The following is a 21,359-nucleotide window of genomic DNA, read 5'->3' as shown; positions in this document are numbered from 1 at the left end:
ATTAAAATATAACCATGAAAACTGTGCGTTTCTGATATATTCTCGCACGATTTTGTTCTACAAGATGTGGAAGAATGAACGGAATAACCACAGAATTAGAGAAAAAATCTTTCAATCCGGCAGTGTCCAAACTAAACCCATCTTCAGCATCATCGACACTCGTCAAACAGAGACCAACGTGAAACCAGTTCGCGTAGTCGAAGAAGGTGTCACGTACCGCTTCTTCACAGCCATCTCCCATACCCACTTCTGTCATCCTCCGTTCGGTTTATGTTTCTAATTGAAGACTAAACCAACATCGTTACCAAACAAATATACCTTTCTCGGCTGTCATCGAACCCATTCAACAATCACGACGGCGACGATGCCGCGTTACAGCTTTCTCTGTGATGACGCTACACAATCGGAGGTGTCGCGATGGTTGAGAGCCAGGTGTCTCGCAGCGGCGTAGCTTCTGCCCGCTTAGGGAGGGGAGGGGGGAGGTCAATTAGAACTGGTCCTTCGCGCCGTGATCCGAATGTCGTGGTGTAGGTGGACCGGTGGAATTTTGGGCTGTAGAGTGGAATTTTTGGGAGTTGGGAAGGTTTTTGTTGGTTTAAGGTTGGTAGCGTGTGAGGGATTATGGGTTGTTGATTGGGGGTTACGCAGGGCGCGATGCTGTGGCTGCTGTTTTCGAAAATGCACTCTATAAAGGGTGTTTTTTTTAGAGCTATAGAACTTTAAATTGCAATAAAACAACGATGGATTATTCCATTGACATGAATTTTATTTATCCGCAAGATAATCTTGTGGCATTACATTTTAAATATGATTCCTGGCATATGACCGCCACGGTTGGCTCGGATGTAGTCCAATCTGGACGTCCAATTTTCGATGACTTTTTCCAACATTTGTGGCCGTATATCGGCAATAACACGGCCAATGTTGTCTTCCAAATGGTCAAGGGTTTGTGGCTTATCCGCATCGACCAATGACTTTACATGGTCCCACAGAAAGTAGTCTAGCGGTGTTAAATCACAAGATCTCGGAGGCCAATTCACAGGTCCAAAACGTGAAATTAGGCGGTCACCAAACGTGTCTTTCAATAAATCGATTGTGGCACGAGCTGTGTGACATGTTGTGCCGTCTTGTTGGAACCACAGCTCCTGGACATCATAGTTGTTCAATTCAGGAATGAAAAATTTAGTAATCATGGCTCTATACCGATCACCATTGACTGTAACGTTCTGGCCATCATCGTTTTTGAAGAAGTACGGACCAATGATTCCACCCGCCCATAAAGCGCACCAAACAGTCAGTTTTTCTGGATGTAACGGTGTTAAGACATACACTTGAGGATTAGCTTCACTCCAAATGCGGCAGTTTTGTTTGTTAACGTAGCCATTCAACCAGAAGTGCGCTTCATCGCTAAACAAAATAAAATGGACGTAGTGCGCGATACGTATTCCGCACAGAACCATTATTTTCGAAATAAAATTGCACTATTTGCAAGTGCTGTTCTGGCGTGAGTCTATTCATGATGAATTGCCAAACCAAACTGAGAATAAATTGTCGAAATCTGCCTATTATGCACAGTTCGGGTCAAATTTCAGTTCTACTTATGCACGTCGTTCTTTGAGTGTACCCCAGGGAAACATGTTTGGACCATCAATATCCCCAATCATTCCGATGGCGTCAAAACAAACGGAATTTCCGATATTTCCACAACTTTCCTATAATTGCCTCGGTAAACTCGGAATTCCTCAAGCGACAGACTCTGTAATCGCTCTCGGACGATCGGAGAGTAGCGATCTCCAATTTGGCATTCATCTGCCGTCGCAAAGTCCTCTCAGTTATGTATGACGCGAGAAATACGAGGACGACGAATATGAGATCGTTTTTGCCGAGACGAATTGCATTTCTACCGAACAGGAATTACCTCTTCTTCTCGCCATTCCAGTTCGCCAACCTGTAAATTTTCATTGTTTTCGATACGACGGTGAACGGCCTGCTCGGATGCCGAATTTCGAAAAAATGACCGGAATACCGCGTTTGGTATCTTTCTCTCTCTCTCGATTTCGGCTCGACGAGGGGACAAAAACGGTGAAGAAACTCTGGTACAATGGTTTTATATTTACTTTCGTCTCACGGGTCATATTTTCTCTGTAACAAAAAATATAAAAAATTTTATTATGGTGCGAAGTTTGTTTTTAATCTAGAGTCAGTTTTTTTGAGCGCTCGCCAGCGAACAATATCTGAATTTTGAGCCGGTAATGGTTCAACAGGAGTCGATATCTTTCTCGCAATCAGAAATTGCCGATGACAATTTTTTTTTCCTTTTATACTTCAGCAATTGGCAACCCTGATGACTAAACATCAAAAACGATTTCACTATCGTGAACTATGGCATTTTTCAACAAAAACATTCTTAGAACATTTTAGGATTAAAGCCCATATTATTCGTATGCAGCGCAATTTTTTTGTTATTAGCGCATTTTTGTGTTTTAGAGCGAATTTTTTTTATTACAGCGCATTTTTTGTGTTTTACAGCGCAATTTTGTTTGTTTACAGCGCATTCTTGTGTTTTACAGCGCAATTTTTTTGTTTACAGCGCATTTTTTGTGTTTTACACTGCAATTTTTTTGTTTACAGTTATTTGAAAATTTCATCTCTAGGCATTCACGGCTTGGCTTGATATTCAAGCTACTTGGCTTCAGCTCGACTTGAAATCAACTCAAGTAAATAAATATTTGACTTGACATTGAAAAACTACTACTTAACTTCAAGTCAAGTTCATGTCAAGTAGTTTGAATATTGAGTATATCAGCTAGAATATCTAGTCAAGTAACTTGAATATCAAGTCTAGCCGTGAATCCCTGTATGTGAGTTCACTCATTCTGAAAAAAAACTCATTAATTGTTTTGATGAGCTCTCTTTGTTGCTTCATGATGATTGTTTCTTGTTTCTGTGTTTTCTTGGTATTCTCCTCAATTTTATCATTTGTGGTTTAAGTCGATTAGCTTAGAGCAAGACTTCGTGTATTTTTTTCTTGCAAATAAAGCCACTATAATCGTCATTATTATCATAATAATGTCAATTTCTCTTTCCACATTTACGATTATCGCCATTTCGTCATACCGTATACTCTAAAGCCGCCTACGCACCTGACTCCGTCGGAGTACATCAACCGGCAATTTTCGAGCACAATGCCGGCAAAAAAGTAGCTGCTCGTTCCCAAACCGCAGACCGACAGCGACCGTGGCGCGTCAGCAGGTCCCAGCATCCTTCGGAAGATGTTCTCCCGTTCGTATTTTTCGCCCAATTCGAAAGTGCACCGCCAACTGTAACCGATCGGCTGTGAAATCGTTGTTAACACGTTTACGACGAGTTTTTGTCGCGCTGCCTTTGTCGAAGGCATCGATCGAGGTGACGGACGACGCTGTTATGATGGGCTGATACGGTCGACATGCGGTCGACCTGAGGAAAAAAAACGCAGAATGGCAGATTTTACCGCTCTCCGGGTATGGGAATTGCGCGTGGAGATAAAGAGCCTTGAAAATGCGAGATTTTTAGTACGTTTAGTGAGAATAGCAGACAAGAAAATTCCAGATCAGCACTTACGGTTGGTCAGGTGACAGGAAAACGAAGTATTTTCCACAAATAATTCAATTTTTCCGCCAACACTGTGGTTACATTATTATTACGCATTAGTTGCCTTTGATGACGATCGCCTGTGATTGTCTCAGTCGGTTTAAACAACTCATAATACATTACGCCGAGCTGGTCCCATCAAATACTGAGCATGACCTTGGAACCGTGAATATTCGGTTTGGCCATCGACGTGGAAGCATGGCCGAGATTCTCCATGATTTTCTGCGGTTTGCATTATCGTAATGAACCTATTTTTCGTCTTCAATCACAATGCGATGCAAAAATCTCTTCCGTCTTTGCCTTGCAAGCAGCTGTTCACAAGCAAAGAAACGCCGATCAACATCTCTCGGCTTCAACTCGTACGGCACCCAATTACCTTGTTTCTGAATCATTCCCATGATTTTCAGGCGTTTTGAAATGGCTTGTTGCGTCACTCTCAATGATCCTGCCAATTCTTTTTTCGTTTGACATGAGTTTTGATCAAGTAATGCCTCCAATTCTGCATCTTTTTGTTTTCGTGTTTTCGTGCATGTTTTTGTTTTCGTGTTCACCAAACTCACTTCGTGTCAATATAAGAGGCACCTAACAACATTTTATTACGATCATCCGAGTACCATCAAAAACACCCAATCCATCAATCAATACCATCACCCATCTCGATTTTCAACGCGAACAGTGGGAATCCAGCAGGCAGTTTCGACAAGACGTGGCCCCATCCATCAATTCTTCCGGATCTCTAGCCGGTGTATCAATTTCGGCGCACCGTACGGATCCTCGATTTCCATAGAATTTCAATTAGACATCGCCCAGCATTCTGGTTGGTGAAAAATACGACGTTAACGAAATACACCTTCTGGGTCGTTGAAAGATACGCCAGTCAACCTTGTCGGTCGAGCAACTCCGCAAGGACGTCAGCATATCTCAAAGTTGGGCGGAGGAATGACAGCGGTTAGATTGAGGTTATGGATCAGAGTTTGTATGGAAGTATTCACGGAAGATTTTATGGTACTTCGAGTCGAGTTTGGTATCAAAATCACCTGGTAGACTTAGTAACTCTTAAGAAAGTTTTGATATGATAATAAATAATGCTTCGTTGTTCTATTTTTGCCACGACTAGGCCCCTGTGGAACCCCTCAGATGCGAGTTTTAGTTTATGAAATGGTTTCGTTATCTTCAAGCTTTGTTGCTCTTTCAACCAACCCAGGCTATTTACTATTATCGATGTTTCTAATTTATTATTATTATACATGAGAGACTTCATGGTAGAAATCAATTTTAGATCAATCCAAAATCTCCAAATGTTGTTGATAAAAATTTTCTACACTAACGATTCCTGTAGTATGATTGGAAACAATGAACCAAAAGTTAATTCAAACTTTGATGTGCATTTTCGATGAGATTTCAGCTGTCTTCTTCAAAAAAGAACCCCTTTGTTTGCTGAAATATTTATTATTTGTGACTATTGTACTGAAAATGGTTTGGTTTGACTTAGTCATAAAGAAATCATTATAAAATTCAATTACATACAATCAGGGTTGTTTTGAGATCTGTATTAGGGTGAAAAGATGTCAAAAGGGGCTTATTGTTTTTTGGGAATCACTTTTTATCGAAAAAAATCAATATTTTAGAAAATTCACCAGATTTTGCTGAAACCATGAAAGGTATCGATTATTTGAAATAGCTACAAATTCAGCTATTCAATAGAAAAAAAATCAATCAGATGTCGATATTTACCAATAAGGTTCAACTGAAGACAATACAGATTGTTAAACAAGAAGAATAAAGCCAAAAAGTTCAAAATGTATGAGTTCATGGGCCGAATCCGGCCCTGCGCCGGACAAGACAATAAATTTGTCTTCGGGCAGCGGCATAATTCGACAATCAACAAAGAGAAGCTCCTTTCGGTGATCGGGAGACCCAAACGAGCCGCTGGTTCTTCGCCCACTACTCCCCCGCTAAGTACAGCAACAGGTAGACTGCTCTCGGGGCCATCTTCCCTCTGCCCCTCTGCCACCTGCAGCATCCTTGCCACTGCCGGTTCGAGACGGTCAACGTAGATTTCGCCCGTGAGGTGACCCTTTAACGCCAGCCCGAAATAAGGACTTTATCTTTGAAAAAAGTAAAATTTACTCATGAAAAAAGTAAAATTAGGTGTAAAAAAGTAAATTTTGTATGTGTAAAATTTGGTCCGAAAGTTTATCTACATTCTGTAAGAAATAGTACATGTGATTACACACGTTTGTGGTTTATTTTACATAAGGAGGTGTAAAATACTTTTTGAATGAATTTAAAAGTAAAATGAAAAGTAAAATTTTGATGAGTTTACCACTATTTTAGAGTAGCTTATAATCGTCAGAATTACTTTACGTGATTTTATTTCAGAGGAATACTAAGAACCCTCTTCTGCTTCGTGTAGAAATTCCAAGGAAATGCACGAGAAAAAATTTTGTTAGTGTAAGACGATGAAATTTGTGTAAGCCAAAATTTGATTAATCGAAAGTGTTTATAAAATTTCCTTTGCTTTGGATAATTGTAAAAGTAATTACAAAATTAAGTAATTTGTATCTCATTCATACAAAAGTAAATTACCTATGGAACATATACACAACAAATTTTCAACTTGTAGTTATTCCCCGAGTGACAATTTAGTAGGTGCAAGCCTCAAGTTCACCTTCCCCCTTTATTCATTCTTATTAAGCCAGACTTGGAAGGTAAAAATTAATCCATAAGATTACAAATGCGTAATTTGTATTCAATTAAAATAAGTATAACCAGTTTTTTTTAAGGATGACCCTAAATGAATACAAATTACCACCTCTCAACAGCTGAAACAGGTGAAACACTCGCCTACAATGTTTCTATGTATTCCTCTTTTTTCTAACCAGATAATTATGTTTTTTTTCTGGCTTAACACGAACAATTAATTAAATTCTCCCACCAGGGAGAATCCATTATTCATGGATTAATTTTTTGCGAATGGCGGAGTGAAATTATCTTGTAATTGATGTAAATAGAAGCAAAATTGACTGTTGTTTTGCATGCTCTCGACCCATATTGGAATTAATGCGGTAAAATTGAGTTTTTAATTAATAGGGTAAATATGTTCACGGAACTCCTGATGTTATTTCTGGTCTCTCGTTCCCCGAACAAATCGATGTCTGCAATTTTAATTTTAGAATTTTGTTAAAGTATGGAACAAATTCATTTTAAGCTAAACAGACCTTTTTAAGAAATAATCCTGAAACACGTCGATTTTTAATTTTAATTTACCGTATTTTAAAATAATAATCTAATATACAGGGTGAATTACTTTCGAGTAATGACGTCATCGTAATTTTTTTTTAATGAAACACCCCCATTTTGTCTCAATTTTCCGATGACTCTAGCTGAGCTGATTCCAAAAATGTATCACATGTTGTTTCCAATTGGTACAGGGTGGACAAAAATACAATAGTTTTGTGTTTGCTAATAAAGTAACGCGCAACATTCTTTATTAGTTAAATTAACAATATTATCGAAAATACTTATTGTCTAGCGGCAATTGGTTTGAATTTAACACCCTGTAGTTTGTTACATTCTTAGATTAATAAAAATGAGTTGTTTCCAAACATGTTTGGTAATTGTGGTCTAGCAGAAGGAATACGAAAGAAATTATTTCTTATCAATTTAAAAAAAAACATAGTCGTCTAGTTTTTTATGGAATGTCATTATTTGTTTAGTGATTTATTGGTGTTCAATGACAGTATAGTAGTACAATATTTTTGGTATTCGTGAATGTTTTAATATTATTATTAATATCATATTGTATTTTTGTCCACCCTGTACCAATTGGAATCAACATGTGATACATTTTTGGAATCAGCTCAGCTAGTGTAATCAGCAAATTGAGACAAAATGGGGGTGTTCCATATAAAAAAAAATGACGGTGACGTCATTACTCGAAAGTAATTCACCGTGTATATTAGATTATTATTTTAAAATACGGTAAATTAAATAAAAAAATCGACGTGTTTCAGGATTATTTCTTAAAATGGTCTGTTTAGCTAAAAATGAATTTGTTCCATACTCTACGGACACAGTGTATATATGTTGTGTCCATTTCAAAAATTTTCTGTCGATCTTGAACTAAAGGCGGAACACACGTCGAGATCCGTATCGGACGTCGGATCGATTCACGCACTGTCGCGCGTTTAATTGCAGCAATAATTTTTGCAGAGAAGAATGTCGGTTATTAATAGGTGGCCGGGTATTATTGATGCCCATAAACGGACGCAAAGATATATTTCAGATGGAAAGTTTCCGACGTGGGCAAGAACCCGAGGAGAAGACAAATTATGTGTAGATATTAGTAGAGCACGCGTTGGTTGTTGTATAGTAGCTGTTTGTGTCCGATGCAGGTATAGATAACGTCCTCGAGAGCGTAGAACGCGGGAGCGACAGCTACTTAAGATCGCTAGAGAGGGTTTTTGACTTCCTTATTTGTCGGATCGCGCCCGGGGCTTATCTCAGCTACAAAGCTGGGAATTTCTGATACTGCGACTTTGATCGACGACGCCGGGACTCAGGCTGCAGGAGGGAAATGCAGCAGGAATTTCCTTTATTGCAGGATGTGTCGCTTCGATCCATTTCAGAATAATTACCATAGGAGTTACGTTCCATTTCGTTATAAGGTACGCAACTAAGTTCTCTATGGTTTCTCGATGAAATTGCAACTTTCTTCGTCTTCTTGAAGTGGCATATCGATCTCAATGAATGTCCAACGCTTCACTTCAATTTTCCCCTACATAATTAATTACAGAATTGGTACTTTGTGTTGCGATGTATGTTGCCAATATATGCAGTCTTTCTCCGTTTTAGCTTGGTTTTCTCTCTCCATCCATCCTTCTCCAAGAATAGATGGCATGGTGTGGTTTGGAAATGGCCTTTTGGGTAACACATAATGCTGATTATGCCTTTGTCTAGATAATTCTGAGTAGTATAGTTCATAAAGGGTGTTTTTTTAGAGCTACAGGACTTTAAATTGCAATAAAACCACGATGGATTTTTCGATTGACATGAATTTTATTTATCCGCAAGATAATCTTGTGGCATTACATTTTAAATATGATTTTTGGCATATGACCGCCACGGCTGGCTCGGATGTAATCCAATCTGGACGTTCAATTTTCGATGACTTTTCCAACATTTGTGGCCGTATATCGGCAATAACACGGCGAATGTTGTCTTCCAAATGGTCAAGGGTTTGTGGCTTATCCGCATAGACCAACAGAAAGTAGTCTAGCGGTGTTTAATCTCAAGATCTTGGAGGCCAGGTCCAAAACGTGAAATTAGGCGGTCACCAAACGTGTCTTTCAATAAATCGATTGTGGCACGAGCTGTGTGACATGTTGCGCCGTCTTGTTGGAACCACAGCTCTTGGACATCATGGTTGTTCAATTCAGGAATGAAAAAGTTAGTAATCATGGCTCTATACCTATCATCATTGACTGTAACGTTCTGGCCATCATCGTTTTTGAAGAAGTACGGACCAATGATTCCACCAGCCCATAAAGCGCACCAAACAGTCAGTTTTTCCAAACTGAGAATAAATCACTTGACAGCTGTTAAATCGGTCGCCATCTTGAACAGTAATGCCAACTTAAAGTTATATACCTCGAAAAAAAATACACCCGTTACAAAGTCACTTGGAGGAAGCCAGAATATTTTGATTATACAATGGTTTACCAAGTTTCCAGAAATTTGCCTCACAAAACTTTGAAATAAACACAGGTATTTAGTGGATCGCGGTGTGCACTTCGAAGAGACATCTGGCCAAGCGATATACTATACTCTCAGTATCAAAGTTAAGCCTCTCATCAGAGCTGTTCTTGCCATTTGTCGTCGTAGTCTTCATCTCCAGTTCCAGACTTCTGAGATCCAGATACTTCTTAGATCTTGCAGTATCAAAGTGTCGAAGAAACTTTTAAGAATGATCTAACCCAGGAACTTCCTTCTAGAGTGTTTCTCTTTCGGTTTTTTCCTTCTCTTGAAACTCTTCCTTGCAGGTACGCTTACCTTCACCTGAGAAGGGTTCTGAGTCAATGAAAGGATGTCGTGCTTCCTTTCTGGCAAGTCTGAAGGCGTCTTAATTTCCTTTAATTACCGAATGACCTGAAACTTCTTGCCTATAGACATATTCCCTAAATCTCAGCTGAAATGAAAAATGATGCCAACAAGGTCCTTGCAGCAGGTAGTGGATGGAATAAACTCACCACCCATAAGTGTTTGAACCTTCTGGGGAATGAAGTTATTCTTATAAATTTGTCAATCCAAATTGCGAGACCTTCATTGGACTATATGACTGGTGATATTCAAAAAAAAAAAAAAATTATTGCTGTATCCCGATTAAAAACAAACATATAAGTAACAGTAACGACGGAAAGAAACAGGCGAATCGCCTAAAAAAAAAGAATGAAGAAGAAGAAGATATAAGTAACAATCAAACAATAACAGGATCAATTTAACGTCTTGTATAATGTTCGAACCTTCTGAATTCGGAGAAGGCGTGAAATCCGCCGAGCAGCAAGTTAGCAGAATTGCGCAAACAGAGAGATAATCGACAGAGATAATTGATATTTCATACAGCAGCTGCAGGCGGCTAACCAGAGTCCGCTCTTAAAGTTACCGGACTACAAGTACGTATGTAAATCCGCATCTCCATTGCTCCATAAATGTTCGCACAAAGCTTGTTATTTACAGTGTGCGAGTTGAAAACGTAACATTCTGCGCATACATTAGTGTTAGACCCTTCCTGCCGCTGATAACTGGAACGCAGCGACACCTACGTACGCTTGTTGAAACATACGCATTTTATGTATATTTATGCTAATGACCCGGGCCTGGGAAACTTGGTAGGTGTTTCAGAAAACTGTTTCTGATAAAGCGAATTTCAATTGCAAATTGATTATTTTATTATCTTAATTTTTATCTATTGACACAGATTTATCTTGTGCCATCGGACGTGGCCGTTTATCATAATGGATGTCTGGGCCACTTAAGTGGTCCAGAGAAATGGTACAACTGGAACTGGGCTTTCTTTTATTTCTCGGACAACGCAGATGGCCTATGGGTAACCGCTCCACTCTTGTCTTGGTGGACTTCGGCATTTACGTTACCATTATTGATTTATTTCGTTGATTAAAGTTCATTAAATGCTTAACAGTATACGCAAAATATCAAGGATTGTGTCTTCAAAGTAGGCTCTTCCAGAATTATACCCTTAGGGGTAAATCCTAAAGGTTTTTCAATAGAAATGATACCATTTAGTACCTACTCATGAATTGTCTTTCATTTTCTGAAGATGCGAAACAGATGACTAAATGAAAGAAATGCGTTTACAAAGCTTTTTTGTCTCAACCTAATCTAGTGAGAAGCGTTCGTTCTAAATTTGAAGAATATTTGAAGGTGTTAACAATTTCTGAATGCAGCTTCTTTATTATATTTCTCATATGTGAACACAAAATTTATGTTTATTCTCTTTTCAGATATCTATGGTTTCTTCAGCGCTGGCGTTGTAGAAAATTTCTGTGAAATTAAAGGTGAGTCAACACTGTTGTTTTTAATTCTCTAATATTCCTCAGATTATCTTGAGTGAAAGGGGTTTCACACATAGAACTAATATTTTCTCTATCCAGTATAGTAATGAGTTCATTACATTTCTAAAAACAGTGCTGTAATGAACTCATTACAGCATCGTTTTCAGTTATAAATTTCGTTTTGTGGTTGTCTACATAGACTTCCAATCCTATCAAAATTCAACACATGTCAATTTTCAATTTATTTTAGAATAAGTGAAATGATTTGCGACATTATTTAATAACTCTTAATTCTGTTGATGTTAAATCGATTTCATCAGACATAATTCACGAATTTAATGTGTAATTATAAATTATTTCAAAATTCGAAAAATACGATTCACATTCAAATTCTGTAATCTGTCAATTTTCGTAACAGTCACACCAACTGCCAAGATAACAATACAAATGTCACTAGGATGTATAATCTGAGTTTTTCATTGATTTTCGACAATATTTCTCAAAATTTGACTGAAATAGAGAAAATATCGTCTAATACCCGTCCCAGAAGGCAATTCCAACACCCATTCTGCAACTTGTTTTACAATATATTATTAGATAGAATCTTATTCTTAGCTATTAATTGGTGAGAAACTTTCTCCCTAAAATTAATTTCCAACAAAAAAAACAATTCAGTCTTCCTTAAGCATTTACACAAAAAAATCCCAAGTGATCCCTTTTATCGCCTTGAATATAAGTTTTGTATGAAAATCGAAGGCATTTCGCAACTGAATTTCTTTGTGAGCACCTGTTTATCGCATTGTATGAGGGTACATGGTGGTCAGTAAATTCAACCTACAGGTGAATATCGTGCGTAGTTCGGAATTCAAGCGAATGAAAAAATCCTTGCTTAAATATGTCAATCCCATCATCGCGAATCATCGGAGCACCGTAATAGAGTCGAAACCTCTAGAGATGGTGATTACAGCTGACCACTTATGGAATATATTCCGACTCAATAAACTATTCACAGTGCAGAAATGGTCGTAGGCTTTTTTGGTTTGGGCATAAATTCGAGTGTAGAACGTAAATTATACCACTGGTAGTTTAATGACTGACTATTATGTCTGCGTTGAGGTTAAGAGAGAAAGAATGGACGGTGTTCGCCAATACACCGTGTTTCTTAATTTAGATATACGCGTAGTATGGGGTATTGATGATTTGAGAAGCTGGCTTAAAAGAATTTACAAAATTTTTCCACCACTAAGTACAGCTGTCTTGTATACGTCATCTGTCAATTAGTTTACAGTGCTCCAATTTGTTGGATTAGATGAAAAAATCGAATGAAGAGTCAACAGGAAAATTGACGATGATTACAATGAAAACTGGGCAAACTAGGAGGTAGATTAGATTAGATTTAAGGAGGTTTTATTGAACCTTATGGTCTATTGTGCCAACCATCAGAGCTGTTCTCATCATTAGTAGTCTTCGTCAACAGCTCGCCCTCAAGTTCCAGAGTTCTAATGAACTCCAGTATCTGGTATGGCTTCAAAGAGTTTACTTCCTCACTTCTGAAATCTCTTGTCCAAAGCATTTTTTGCCTTGACTAATGATGAGGAGGCATTTCATCACCAACTGGAACTGGATATTCTTCGTCCTTTCCAGAATCTGCACTCGTCGTTTTTTGCTCGAGTCATTCTCATAAGGTGCTTCCTGAGGCAGCAATGCCCTGTAAAGAAATACAGTGAGGAGCTGTAGCATATCTTGCTAATATCCAGACGCTTCTTAGATCTCGCAGTGTTAGAGTTTCGAAGAAACTCTTTGGCGTGGTCGAACCTAAGAAGATTCCACCAGAGTGTTTCTTTTTTGGTTATTCCTTCTTCTGAAGGTCCTTCTATGAGGTTATTTGTCTAACAATATTCTTGAAACCAGATAATTCGTTCAGAAATATGTTCATCCCAAGTCCATATCATCTGATATTAGATGTCAAGTGGCAAAATATACGTTGACATCAGTTTGACAGATGTTATGACGACTGCTGATCATAGCATGTGTTGGGATAACATTTGGTTGTTCTGAGCGTTGTTCTGCATTCGAAAGAAGTTGAATATTATTTTTAATTTTGATATTATGACATTCTGGGATGTTGCATTCAAAAGTTGAATTCATTATATGTTTAGAATTTCATTGATTTTAGTGATTAGAGTGTTCTCTTCCATATTTCTTTTGGCATTCTCAAAATATATCACGAAGCCTGTTCTACAATTTGAGCTGAAGCTTCTCAAATTTCGTAATCCGAAGTCAACAAGCCTTACAAGGCCAGAAGAGTCTCCCCTACCAGTGGCGCCGCCTGGAGAGTAGATCACGAACTACCACGACAATATTTACGAGGAAACACTCTGATCGCCTAATCATTACCAATTCCACGGAAACGAAACGTACAAAAGCTGTAATTGGTCGATCTGGTCGACCAACAGCTCGTCGGACATCCTAGAAGCCGTAAAAATATAGGGTCGCCAATAAAAAAACGCGATTCTTTCTCCGCACAAGTCCCGGAACGGATCGAAATGAAAAAAACATCGAGATTCCTGACGTGGATGCCCTGAAATAGTAATCGATTATGTTAATGCTAAACATGGCGCGCGCACTCAGTTCCTTTCCGGCTAAATTTATAAACCATTTTTGCGTTTTTCACCGCAACTATGCCGAAGATCGTGATTTCATCTGCACGCAATCTGAGCCCATATCGGTAAAGTCGCGTACGATTTTTTTTTGCGCGCCTTAGCGCGCGCAGAACACTGCGGTTCGGGTCCGGCGGCGTTGCTGCTTCTACGGTCCCAGCAGGAGATCTACCGACATTTATAACAGAGCTTTTTCTGGGAATTATTGAAGTAATTTTTTTTGATTTGATAAATATTGCAACAATTTTTTTAATTTCCCTCTTCTCTCTCCTTCTATCATCAAAACGATAATTCTGGCAACACCGGGTGATACTTTCGGAGATAAATCATAAGTCCGGCTGAACCTCACAAATAGCTTGAGTCTTTACAAACCTAAGGTGCTATTTGTTTGAAATTTGGCAGCTTTTTGCTTGAAAACAGGATTCATACTTTCGAAAGATAAAAATTCATTTCTGTAGAGCTTTCTGATAAATCAGCATGACAATTTATCATCTTAAGAATTATGAAAAAACTCTACTAAATAAAGAAAAATTATTCCTATTATTTTCTTGGAGCGTTAAAATTAGGTGAACATTGAATTGAATGGATAGATTCTCACTTAGGTGACGTGAAGAGAACAGAAGTGTCAGTTGATGCTCGGATGCTCTATGAAAATTACGAGATGATTTTAACCGACGCTTCATGTCGGCAGCCGAGGATCAGGCGAAAAAAAGATTGTATTGTTGGTTCGTATGGTGTTATTTATTCTCTACTTTACTCGTCGAGAATTCAGTTCATAAAGATAGAAGACTTCGAAATGCTTTGTCATCCAGAACAAGAATACAATCTTTTCTTCATGAAGCGTCGGTAGTCTAAATCATCTCTAGTATCTGAGCATCAACTGAAGCGTCTGATGTCTTCACGTCACTGAAGTGACATTTAGTCCAATGTTAAGCTATCGGACAGAAAGAGGCTCAATGCCTTAAGAATCTTTGTTTCATGATGTCGACCTTGAAGATATTATTTTCATTATTGAAACGAGGTTACGACTCGGTTAGCTTTACTGAAACCACAAGTATTTTTTGTTCCTAACCTTATTTATTCATACTTACCCAAGGAGGCCAATGATACTGTTAATGAAACCAACAACATCCTTAAGAGCCTTGGCTATTACTTCGTGAGTATCCAGAACTGACTTCCCCATATAAGTGGTTATTAGGCCAGTCAGCTCCAGGAATTTACACACTATGTGTTTCTATCTCTTCTCCACAGAACCTACAAATCTCAGCTGCTGACTTACCAATGCGGTACTGAAGATATTTGCACAAACAGTGTCCTGTCAGCAGTCCCACCACTACCCGACGCTGAGCTCGTGGCAGCTTCAAGAGCTTCCTGGTGTAGGTCGGAAGAAGTACCACAAATTTCTTTGCCTGAGCAAGACCATGAGGTCTATTGTCCTACTACCGCTTTTTTATATTGATCTTCTGCAAGCCCACAGAAGGGCTCAGGACCAACAAATTTTAATCTGGATACTCTTTTCGCAAGTTAATCGGTATTTTTCGTTTCCAACAATACCACAATGGTCCGGTAGCCATAGTCGAGTTGCCTTATTGCCTTTGCCTAGTTGCATCATGGTATCACGCCACTCCCATGTCAGTAATGACCGCTTGCTTTATGATGGCTGTCCGGAGTTATGTAAATAAGCACCCCTTTGAGGTAATTTGAGGTAATTAAACTTCATCAATATTTAACACCTTTACTAGAAGGGTCTATCTCTACCTACAGTACTGATAGATCTACAAAGTCGATACAACTGTCGTTCTTGCGATGAGGAACCGGTAGATCCGGCAACACCTCCGGCTACCGTCGCAGATAAATCATGAGTCCGGCAAGACGATAAAAATAGCTGAGGTCCGCGGAGATGCGGACGAATATGGCTAAGCTGGTGTTATTCGTAATTAAGAGTGGCGATAATTATACCGGAATCGTCGGAATGCTAGTCAGGTGAAAAGTGTTCGCAGAAACCGTCCGTCCCCATATGGCCGATATCGGCACTACGCTTATGGACTAACGGCCTGCTCTGCCGCGTTGAATTTAGATACCGCGCGTCCATTTTTAACATAAATCAAGGTGAATTACATCGGTTAAGGAGCGACCGGACAAAAAACGTTTGTTTTATGTAGCAAATTGCGACGTTTTGCCGGTCGACGGACTGCAGAAAAAACGGCAGGTCGTTTTTGCCGCGCCGGTTACTGGTCGAGATCGGCAATTAATTAGGGCTGCGAAAAAATCACGTGCGTCGGGGGTCGGCTGAGGCCACCCAGGTCAGGAAGCGGGAGGGCTCCCCCAGGGGGGTCGTCGCGGGACCGCGGACTTCGTATTGCCGTTTTATACGACGATATTGTTGTGTGAGGGGTTCTCGGTGCTGTCTTGGCGTCTACTGAAAGATTTAAAGCTATCTAATAATCTTATTTTGCCTTACCTAACCTAACACTTCATGATTTTTCAACCTAACGCAATCAGGAGCAAAAAGGTTGTAATTAAAATGTTCTTGTCGATAGCTTTATGTAACTATTACAAATAATTAATAAGATACAATAATATTTGAGATTTTTTTCGGATAAGTTATGGACCTATTTACCTTCAACTCCATTTTTATGATGTTTGATCTGTTGGATTTGTTTTCGTAAGTAATTGCACAAGTGCATCAAAATTACCGATAATTTTGCATGACAGCGTGTTGTCATAAAAACTGCATGAGTTCATTTTCATTTTTGGAGAAAGAGCCCGACACCGAAGGTGGATTATTATTTGTCACTTTTTAAATTCATTTGCCTAGGAGTTTGAAGTAAGAAATGGAAAGCATGAAATTTCATAATTTAGTTCGGAATGACATATCTTGATCTACTTCCATATGCTTAAAACGTTCTTCTTGTTGTTCTTTGTCTCAAATAACTTTTTCAAAATTTTATGGTATATTCGTCCTCTCTATAGAATAGTGTAGACTATAGTTTTGTTCGAGTAAAAAACGTCTTAAATTCACCCAATGAAAGAAAACACATTTTTTCTTCAAAATTAGACTTTATTCATCAACATAGTCATCTTCAAGTGTGATACATTTACTCCAACGCTCTTCTAACTTTTCAAAGTAGAAGGATTCGTCTTTGCTTGCGAGGTTTAAGTTTTAACTTTCGCAATGATTTCTTCTTCACAACTAAATTTCTTTCCCTGGAGCATTCTTTTGAGGTCAGCCAATAATCACTGAGGACCAGATCTGGAGAAGAAGCTTGAGAGTTGGAAGCAAAATTCTTTCAATTTGACCAAGATTTTCAGCGATTTGTGACAAGGAGCCTTTATCTTGGCGTATGAGAATTTCTTTATTTTGTATTTGAGGACATTTTTCCTCAATATTTGCATTCAATCCATATTATATCGTTATACAATATTCATTGTACACTTCCAATGATATTATCCTCACGAAATTTTGCATAAACATTACTCTTGTTATTTTGCAATGGATTTCGAAAAATAAATTCAATTAGATGGTAATTTTCTTAAAATATTGAGGAAACAACGACTATTACTCTGAAACTCGACCAAAATATTCAAATACTGAATCTAGGCTGAAACTTACAAGTCTGCACCACAGAACATCAACCTGTAGAGAAATGAATGACCAAAATCTGTCGTCTGAGAAGAATAAAAAGAAGGAAACATAGACGGACATCCTCCGTATCTCAACGAATAAAGACACCAACTTATATCTCGCCGTTCTCGGAACAAAATAAAAAAAAAGAACGAGTCTGCCGTTTCTGTCTGCGACAATTCTGCATCCAGGAGAGGACGTGTATAGTCCCGCATCGCCGACAGCCAAGTATATTCACGCATATTTCGCGCTTTAATTAAAACGGGCGTAGCCGGCCTCTCTATCTGTTTACATCTTCAATAAGATTCCCTTATCGATACGATCATCTACGTATCGTATCGGAACACTCGGTGCAGCCGTGGCACCGGTGGGCGTAACACCCTGTCGATAAATCGGAACAAATACGCGCATTGCTATATTTATTGAAAGAGTGCCTAGGAAGGCGCATGCTACGTTCATGCGCGACAATTTGGCCATTTGTGCAGCGTCAAATAACGAGTAGCATGTAGCGAATAAAGTGTAACAGTTATTAAGTAGCAACTATGCCGACCAAATAGCAAATAGCAGTAACGCCACTTGTGCAGCGTCAAATAACGAATATCATGTAGCGAATATTGTGTAACAGTTATTAAGTAGCAATTAACCAAAATGTTCCTAACTATGCCGACTAAATAGCAAATAGCAGTAACGCATATGCATAAGTTAGTTTCAAGTCAATGAAATAACATAAATTTCATATTTTGTCGTGAATGATTATTCGGCAGCATAAACATTGCCTGGAAAATGTAGCAGTATTGTCATTCGATGCAGTAGCAATTTCAGATACATTCTTAATCAGATATACTGGAAATGACCTGAGAAAAGGTGTTACTTCATAAATCAAATAAAGCTCAAACCTTGCGTTAGTTTGATGAACAGTTGAGCCAATTCACTGTCAACAAAAACTTCGACCAACTCTTCAACAGGTGATTTCTTGACAAGATGTAATGCTTGGATCATTGTTTCCTTCATTTTCCAATGATTTCCGCAAAATTTTCTTGAAAATAGAAACGTTCAGTTCGTAAAACTCTCGAAGAGTGTTCGTAAACGCGGTGGCCCACCTCTAATAGAATATTTATCGAAACGAACCAGCATAGTAGGCTGGGTGTGGTTAGGAGCTCCCAGTTTGTCAAGAGCTGCTGTCTACCTCACCACTGCAGCCTCCGATCATTGCAACTTATTACCTTGCCATGTGTCAAAACTGTGGCACGTTCATCACTTCAACTGTTCTCTTCCGCAAGAAATTATGGACAGGAGGAAATTCGAACACGGCACCGAAAGCTACCGCGGCCATTTTCTCATCATTAACCGTCTCATACTCCGCATATTCTATGCTCGGTTCTGTCAGTTTGACGTGGATAGTCTGTGCCCGACGTAACCTCAACTAACGAAACTTTATCGAATCAGAGTGTCCGAAAAAGATAATCACTTGATGAAAACATCAATCTCTTCAATTACGATGAAGCTTCACGGGTATCTATAAGCATCTATAAGTTTCTTCTAGCAAAAGTTAATGATGAGTTATCGGTTTAAAATAAACCTCAATTTCTTTATTTGTTCGCCTTACGATGAATTTGAATGACTTCATGAGTACCTTCAAAGTTTCATCACGTATTTATAACCTATTACTGAATTTGTAATCTGTAAATTTTTATGCTCCAATCCATCATAGTGGAGAAGTTTGACAAGAAGAGTCTATGCTCAACAAAACGTCACCTAACCAAACTTTTTTGAATATCTCCCTTTTTACGCCTTATCTAGAATTTAAACAGCAAAATCAGTGCTAAATTGCTCGGTTTTTCAGCTAGAGTGAACAGTTTTGTGAACAGTCTATGCTCGACATAACCTCTCCTAAACAAACTTTTTCGAAACGGAGTGTCCGATAGAGTTATCGGTTCAAAACAAACACCGATCGCCTCATTTTTACGCCTTACGAGAATTTAATTAGTTTTACGCGTACCTTTTAAGTTTCCTCAGGTTTTTAGTGCCCATTAGGCGACTCCTAAAAACAGATACAGCTATTTCGGTTTTTATTAGTCGTTAAACACGCCAGCTATCTCCAACAGACAATAGTTGATGTTTTCGATGCAGTGTCATCCACACTGAGGTTTTTCACCAACCAAATCGTTAACGTTTATTGATGTCCCCAGCCGACGACAATGCCGAAGAGTTGGCGTTTCGAAGAAGAGATTTGCGCTTCATAAACGAATGCAGGACGTTGGCTCATGTGAGAAGTGATTTATTGCATTGGGTAACATGGGATGTTTTCATGTCAGTCAAGAAGAGGAGAGGTTTCGATAGCTTCAGATGAATCAATTGCTAATGAAGAATCACGGAATATTGTTATGTCATATGGAGAAGTCGATGGATACGTCAATTTTGACATTTCGTACAATTTTATGTTCTTCTGTGGAATCCGTTGAAAATTTGAGAGAAATAACGATTGGAATATTATCTTTCTTTGCTTATTTGTGAGATGATTTATGGTCTAAGTAACATGGGATGTTTTCTTGTCTAGTCAACAGGAGAATTCTTGATAGAATCTTCCATAATAATTCAGGATGATACCACAGATTATAGCTATGTCAATTGATAGGTACGTCAATTTCGACTTAACCAGCAATTTGATGTTCGCTTGAAAATCTGATAGAAGCAATTGAAATATGTCCTTTTTTCATTTGAATTATGAATAATGCAGATAAATTCAAAAGGAAACTGAAGAGAAATAATTAGTTGTTGGTTTCGAGATTGAAATAGAGGAAAACTGCAAGTTGTTTTCATAGTTTTCTAGACGAGCAAAACGTGAAATTAGGCGGTCACCAAACGTGTCTTACAATAAATCGATTGTGGCACGAGCTGTGTGACATGTTGCGCCGTCTTGTTGGAACCACAGCTCCTGGACATTATGGTTGTTCAATTCAGGAATGAAAAAGCTAGTAATCATGGCTCTATACCGATCACCATTGACTGTAACGTTCTGGCCATCATCGTTTTTGAAGAAGTACGGACCAATGATCCCACCAGCCCATAAAGCGCACCAAACAGTCAGTTTTTCTGGATGTAACTGTGTTTCGACATACACTTGAGGATTAGCTTCATGCGGCAGTATTCTTTGTTGACGTAGCCATTCAACCAGAAGTGGGCTTCATCGCTTAACAAAATAAAATGGACGTAGTGCGCGATACGTATTCCGCACAGAACCATTATTTTCGAAATGAAATTGCACTATTTGCAAGCGTTGTTCAGGCGTGAGTCTATTCATGATGAATTGCCAAACCAAACTGAGAATAAATCACTAGACAGCTGTTAAATCGGTCGCCATCTTGAACAGTAATGCCAATTCAAAGTTATATACCTCGAAAAATAACAAAGAACAAATTGTTATCGAAAGCAAAGTACTCAACTCATTAACCATCAAATCTAGACCACTCTGAAACCGTATATTCGTCAAACAACGACAAACAAAAGACTATACGGCGGTAGCCATTGTACAAATCGATCCAATTCTGAACCTAATTAATCCACCTGGTCTTCGAGTCGTGCAATTAAACGTTAATAGGCGAAGTATGTAACAAGGTTGATATCGCCTTAGATATCCGAACCGAATTTCTCAATTTATCACTACGAATCACCGATTTGATTTACTGAACGATTACGATCGTTTTTTTTTCTGTCTCGATTTCGTCACGGCCGAATCGACGAGGTCTGATTAGACCTGTCACAATTTCAAGTGTTATGTCACATTAGCGCGTATATGTGGCCCACCTCTTGACCGATATACGGCTACTGGAGTATAGACGGTAGCAGAGATTGGGCAAGCGTTTTCGAGGT

At 38.7% G+C, this 21,359-nt stretch overlaps 1 protein-coding gene across 3 annotated transcripts in view; it reads left to right on the top strand.

The window, feature by feature from the left end:
- The window catches only part of LOC123672633 (early growth response protein 1-B), an 87,993-nt gene that overhangs the window by 48,119 nt on the left and 18,515 nt on the right, over positions 1-21,359 (top strand). For all 3 annotated transcript variants that reach the window (XM_045606820.1, XM_045606819.1, XM_045606818.1), the window contains one exon: positions 11,154-11,207. The gene's annotated coding sequence lies outside the window, so the exon portion shown is untranslated. The remainder of the gene's footprint in view (positions 1-11,153; positions 11,208-21,359) is intronic.

Source organism: Harmonia axyridis, chromosome 2 (assembly GCF_914767665.1).
Source record: "Harmonia axyridis chromosome 2, icHarAxyr1.1, whole genome shotgun sequence".
Lineage (NCBI taxonomy): Eukaryota > Metazoa > Arthropoda > Insecta > Coleoptera > Coccinellidae > Harmonia > Harmonia axyridis.
The sequence above is the reverse complement of the archived record's forward strand: the minus strand, read 5'-3'. Positions and strand labels throughout refer to the sequence as shown.